This window comes from Chelonoidis abingdonii, chromosome 5, assembly GCF_003597395.2.
Source record: "Chelonoidis abingdonii isolate Lonesome George chromosome 5, CheloAbing_2.0, whole genome shotgun sequence".
NCBI lineage: Eukaryota > Metazoa > Chordata > Testudines > Testudinidae > Chelonoidis > Chelonoidis abingdonii.
The window spans coordinates 37,503-44,262 of NC_133773.1; the positions used below are offsets into that span (position 1 = coordinate 37,503).

A 6,760-nucleotide genomic window follows, 5' to 3' on the forward strand; every position below is an offset into this window, starting at 1 on the left:
GTAAATATCACTACCAAAAAGTTATACTTCGTGACTTCATTTACAACTGTGTAGCCCCACTGAAGACAGAATATGGCCCCTTTCTTCTTGCTCATGTGGTAGATGAAATAGAGAGAGAAGGGGAGTGAGACAATATCTTTAATTTGATTATCTCACCCACCTTGTCGCTCTAATATCTTGGGACCAACGTGGCTACAACAGCACTGCATAGAATGGGAGATGAAATAGACAGGCAATGCTTTTAGATCCATCTAGTTACACAGTCCAAAGCAATGACTCTCAAACCTCCTTAGTATTAATTTTCAACCATTGACAGTTGGCTTGCTACTGACCAGAGACAACGTATGGCACCCCTGCTCTGAGGAGCTTATGAACTAAAAGAGAGACGCAGAGTTGACAGGATGTACTGGGAAATCACAAGGAGGGAAGATCTTGTTGGGGATGGGGGCAGGTGTTTTGTTTTCTATCTGCTTATCATCCTCCCCAGGAAACAGAGGATGCTTTTCGTAAGAGGCATTTACCTACAAATCTTGTTGCCTGGCTCACCACGTGTACAAACCCAGAGCTTGTGTGGATATTTATTGTCTAACAAGTCACTGTCTGAACCAGGAAACCCCACTGGCAGCAAATTCCTCATGCAGTTCATACACACAGACACATAGACAGTTACCTTAAGGACTGGTACCTCACCTTGGTGATGTGAAAAACATCAGTGTTCTCCTTATATTGCTCAAGGAGCCATGAAATTGATTCAAATAGCTGATCTTGATGCTCTTCTTTGTGTAGCAGGAGGCTCACCATGGGACCAAGGGCTTTGATGATTGCCTGCTTGAGCTGCAAAGATGAGACACAGAATTTATGTTCCTACTAATTGAGTCAATATTATCCAATGGGCACACCTCTTCTACTTCCAATGAGTGCACCTTCCCTTGTTCCACTATGGGAATGGGCCTATCTCAAGATTTCCTGGTAAAGAACCAGGACTCATAGGGTTGGTTTCAGGATTATATCCTAATGCACCTCACAACTATACCAGGTAAGATATTTCCCCAGATAAGAATGCATTCTAGTCCGACTCATCCCTGCTGGAACTCCACAGGGGCTGAATGGAGAAATTAATTTAGCCCACTATCCCGTGTTCATCTGCACATCAGGTGCATAAAACTAGAATCCATGTACACTGAGTACAGACAGAATTTCCATGATGTGGTGACATTATAAATGTTTGGGTTTTAGATGTTTTACATGACACTGTTCCATCCAAAAGGACCTATCATTAAATGTCATCATCACAATGAGTGCTAGACTCATAAAATTTAACGTTATAATTTCTGCTAATGGTTTAGAAAACTAGCAATTCTCACCTCCGGCTCCTCACAGGTCAGCCAGTTGCTGGTCACATGAGAACAAACAGGAAGAATTCGATCGCAGAATTGCGATGCACCCATTCTGGGGAATGGGCACTTTTCCCAGTTAGTCAAATATATATTTACTGCTCTTGACCATTTTTCCAAAACTGCATGGATGGAGAGAAGACAGGCAATGTGAAAAGGACATATTAGTAAAGAGGAGAAGTTGCTTTATCAGTGAACACACCCAGGCCTAAAGTTTACTACAATTCCATGGCAGCTACTGCTTAGTTCAGGACTAGACACTGAAATCTCACATCAGTTTTGAGCTATTTCTCTCCCCCTATTCTGTGTATTGTCTCAAAAGGCTTTTTAATTTTCAGATCTCTCAATCTTATTTCAATTACTATCATTTGAAGACAAATTTTTTCTCCCTTCCTTGTTACCACTTAATTAGAACTGGTTGAAAAGGCAGTTTAAATTAAATTAAAAATCTTTACGGATAGTTGTTTTTTTTTTTCAAAATTGCAAAGTATAAAATCATTTCTATTTTTCAAAAATCAAAAAAATTCAGCCACCTCTTTAGATGCTCCAAAACACTGGATGCACACTTCCTGATCAAACTTGTCATTGACATTTTTCAGGTTTGTTTTTCATCAAATGTGGGGGAAAAATATGGAAAATATAATTAAAAATCAAAATATTTCAGCAAGCTCTCCTCTGAATGACTCGTGTCCTCTGCAGTTATTGTTTATTTAACCCTAACACTGGATGATTTCATCCTGAGTTACAGTTTGTCTGAAAGATGTTGAGCCATTGGCTTTACTGGGATTTGAAGGTAGTGGGGAGCACTTTGCCCTAAAGGTAGGTGTCTCTAGTGTCCTTGCTAAGAAGAATTAGGGCCCAATCCTGTTGTTTATGAATTTGATGGCAAAATTCCCATTTACCTCAAAGGCACAGGATTAACCCCTTACTGAGCATCACTCGAAAAGCAAAGGAAGAGAGAAGTGGATAGGAAGAAAAGACAGAGAAAGAGGGTGAAAGGAGATGATGATAAAGAAACTAAGGGGAGAGAATGGGTGAAGAAGTTGGAAATGGGATTTTTAAATGTACAGTATTGAAATCTGCTCCCTTCACCTCCTCCCCCAGGAGACTGCTGGCAGATGAGCAGCTTCAGTCTTTGTGTCTCTTTATTTTAAATTATATGCATGAGTCATAAAGGGCCTGAACTTACAAATGCTCAGCGCCTCCTGCAAAGTGAGGAGCACTCTCACTTCACTGAGTGCCACGGGAGCCAAGGACACAGCACCTGGTGCAATCCAGGGCAGGGAGCACCAGGGCCTGTTTGCAAACTTGGTCAGTCACTCCAATCTGACCAAGACCCCTAAATATCCATTCTGGGCACCTACAGTAAGGCGTGCACTTACCACCACAAAATGCTTGTCTCATCGGCTTCATTGACTAACTCCAACATGGAGAACATGGCTTCAGGGTCATTCTCACAACAGGGATACACTTAAGTGGCCAGAGAAAGGCCAGAAGAGAAGGAAGACAGATAATCGCTGCTCTCCACCTTCTTAGAACACACTTAGAAACACTGTGGGGCAGGATGCTAGGGGCTCCTGGGCAATTTGCCTGCATAAGCAGAGCAGAATGGCTTTAAAGCCGCATTGAAAGCCAGTGGGGATTCACCCTGAAGAGAGGAATCCTCCACCAGTGCACAGCTGTGCCGCTGCCCAACTCACTCCCAGCAAGGGAGAGAGCACTGGGGCGATGGGAAGTGGGGTGGAGAAGAGCTCCACTAGACCTGATCTTCCACTCATTCCCATCCTTAAGGAACTTCAGTTGGGGCAGAAGTTAGAGCTTGCACCCTCTGGATAGCTCATGATCTGGAAGCTAGAACTAGCAAGAGCAGTTAATCCGGTGTTCCTACACACACATGCACCACACACTCAAGCAGGCTCTGTTTGCTGAACATTTTTAGGTAGAGAGAGTAATCCCCTGTCCTTAATGAAAGAGATAACTTTGAAACAAAAGATGGAAGTTACCATACCATAGGCTGATAACAAGTTTCCCAACGTAACTAGAATAAACTCTTCAGGCAGCTTCGGTGGTTCCAGAAGACACTGCAGCTCAGACATGACTTGATCAAAATAGCAGCTTGCCAGAGTCACTAACGTGTTGCTAGCTGCCACTTTTACTTCATTTGTTGCTTCCTAAAAAAAAAAAAAACAAAAAAACCTCAAAGAGAAAGACTGAAGTGACTGAAGCCGTTGCACTAGCCTGACTTGTTTATATGAGTCAAGTCCTTATTTCTGTGCATAAGTTCCAAATGAACCCACCCAACTTTCTGTGGATAGAGTCATTAGTCATAAATATTCATTGAGTCATTTGGCTAAACAATTCAGCCTTTGATGTTGCTTGCAAGCTGCTTAGTTAGACTATTCACTAGGAGCTCCTTGTGGTGGATGACTGGTCACCATAGTCACATGATATTTTGCCCCACCCTTCCCTGAGGAGGTAGTGAGACACAGACTGGGCAGCTTCAAAGATATTCAGAGAGCTTTCCTGGAAAAAACTGTCCCCCAAAAGGAGGCTGACTTGCTTTGGAACAAGAGAGGGATTTTTCCATGGGTTTTCCTGCTGGCAAACTAGATTCTAAATCCAATGCTGCTGCTTTTGGAGATAGCTCAGATTCTGTCTGTCTTAGGCAGGGTCGGCGCTACCATTTAGGCGACCTAGGCAATGGCATAGGATGCCAGAATTTTGGGGGGGTGCTATTTTGCTGGGGGGCGGCTCATGGCTCCAGGGGACCTACCGCAGTCATGCTGGCGGACGGTCCGCTGCTGTGGTGGCTCCGGTGGAGCTGCCGCAGTCGTGCCGACGGACGGTGCGCTGGTCTAAAGGCTCCGGCGGACCTACCGCAGTCATGCCTGCGACAGGTCCACCAGAGCCTTTAGACCAGCAGACCACCCGCCAGCAGGACTGCGGCAGCTCCACTGGAGCTGTGGGGGGCAGTGAAATGGCTGTCCGCCTAGGGCATCAGAAACCCTGGCGCCGCTCCTGGTTTTAGGGGATTATACTGCCACTTATCGCTATAGTATCAGAGCATCTGCCACATAACATCAGTATCAAAAATGAAATCCCTAGTAGACTTCGGGAAAGACTTGCTCAGTTAGAAACCATAGGCCTGTCTCTGTGTCTGATATCATGTATCTCGAGTCCTGATCCTGCAAAGCATTTAAGCGCATGTGTAACTTTCACATGTGAGTTTTCTCATCTTATGCATGTGCACAAGTGCTGTCTAGGACCTAGGCTTTGGTGTGGAGGAAGGTGTGGACCTCTGGCAGAAGAATGCATTTTCATTTCAGTATATAGTTCCCCCCACCCAAAAAAAATGAGAGTTTTAATTAGTTAAAGCTTTGGATCCTGTGATTAGTATCTCAGGAGAAATAACTTACCTGAGTCTCTCTCATCTGATCTGAGGCTAGGGTTATTATTTTGTTCACTAGCCTTCTCTCTAGGCCCCGGTGTCCTGCTGTAATACCTTCTCCAGGACACAGTAAATGTCTACTCTGTTATGCTGGGGACAAACCAGAAAAGAGAACAAACAATTGAGAAAAGTTTTTCTTGATGACCATACAGTAATTTGACAAATGAGTCCCTTCTCCAAAGAGCTTCCAGTCCAAACATGAAATGACTAGCCCAAGTCTTATCATAACAGAGCAGGTCCGTGGCCAGGAAGAGAATCTATGTCTCCTGAGTCAATATCCAGAGTCCTATCCAGTAGGCCACACTGACTCCTCAGCCAGCATGCTCACACAACTAATCCATCGGTTTAATTGGTGTAAAACATGCCATGCTCTCCACAATCACCACACTTAGCAGCACTTCAGAAGCAGCCGAACAATTTACATATTTCAATCTTCCTGCAGAGAAAAAAGCCAAAATAAGCCTCCTTCACTGCCCCCTTATCTAGTTTCATTTATTGAAAAGAAACGATGAAAATGAGCACCTTACCCTTGCTCTAGCCACTCCAGACAGAATTGGTAAATGTTTAATTACAAAATACCCAACTCCCACAGTAAGTCCTCAACAGCTCCTAGGGGAAATGAGCTCAGCAGTTAGACCTACATTGACAGTCGCACACTCGAAGGTGTCGTTTATGAGGCCCATCAGTGTAGAAATACACAGATGATACTGTTGTGGAAAAACGAACCACACAGATGATTTTAGGTCAGACAGCCCGAGGCTCTTTATTGTTTGGCCTTACATGCATGCATGGAGAGCATGGTCCCCTCACAGGAGACGGCTGCTCTGCCTGTTACAAATGTCCCTGAGCTTATAAAGATTAAAACTGCAAAACATAATACTAAGGTTATACAGGTTTCTTGCCTTATTTGGTAGCTTAATACTAAAACAAGCAAGCTGGCGGACCAACCTTCCCGTATTAGGGTAGTTCCTGTTATTGCCCTTTCTGTGGTTTTGTCTGTGCCAACGACCCCTGGAATGTGGTTAGTTGTGTACAGACAGTTAGAAGGATTCAGGACCCCTTTGTTCCATCTTAATTCCCTGTTCTGGATCTGGTTCCTCTTTTCTGGGGTCCTGTTTTTCTCTGTTAGTCCTCAGATGCCCTACGTTCACTTATGCTGCAGCATGAAAGGGAAGCTGAAAGGGAGTCTGGTTCAGAAAGCAGGACTGGGCAAACTTTAGCCAAGCAAGGATAGGATAGGCCTCTATAAGTTTTTCCCCATCAACCCCCTCCTTTGATGCCCTATATGGCATCACATGACAACTGAATAGGCATTAAATTGCTATCTTCGGTGGTAGAGCCAGTTGTGACGTCCCCTTCGTCATGCTCAAACTTCACGTGGTAAACATGGGATTCTAGCGCCTCGGGGTTTAGTTCCATAAGGGGAATGGGGGTGACCTTATCGGGGGGTGCCTGCTGGGCGGGTGCGCGGTAGGGACAGCAAGTCTTACAGCAGCAGTATAAGAAGCATACATTGATTAATATGCCTGCGGCTACTAGACCCCATATAATTACCTGGTGGGGAGGAGGCTGGTGGAGGGTCTTAGAAATGTAGCACAAGACATCTGTCTTGGTGCAGAGGGTAGCGGTTCTATAGGCTGTCTGAAAAGCATACTGTTCAGTGTGATAGATATTTTCTAATTGGTGAAGTTGCCCTTGCAACTGGGAAATTTGTTGGACCTCCGGTAACAGAGAGAGCAGATTATGGAACCGATCAGGTACCAGGGCGGTCCAATCAAATGGTATCTGAAACTGGAGGGTAACTGCTATGGCCATGTCTGCTGGCCAGTATACAACGTGATTTCCTGAAGCAGTGGCCAAAGTAAAAAGAACATTCCTTCTAATGGTCGCGTTACTATGTACACAGCTATTATTGGCT

The 6,760-nt window shown here is 44.5% G+C and overlaps 1 long non-coding RNA gene across 1 annotated transcript; it reads right to left on the reverse strand.

The window, feature by feature from the left end:
• Window positions 1–356: 356 nt before the first annotated feature.
• On the reverse strand, window positions 357–3,114 carry LOC116829985 (uncharacterized). The gene is made up of 3 exons (XR_004374853.2): window positions 2,777–3,114; window positions 1,365–1,516; window positions 357–834 (listed from the first exon to the last, which is right to left on the reverse strand). It is a non-coding gene; the product is annotated as an uncharacterized LOC116829985 (long non-coding RNA).
• Window positions 3,115–6,760: the final 3,646 nt, after the last annotated feature.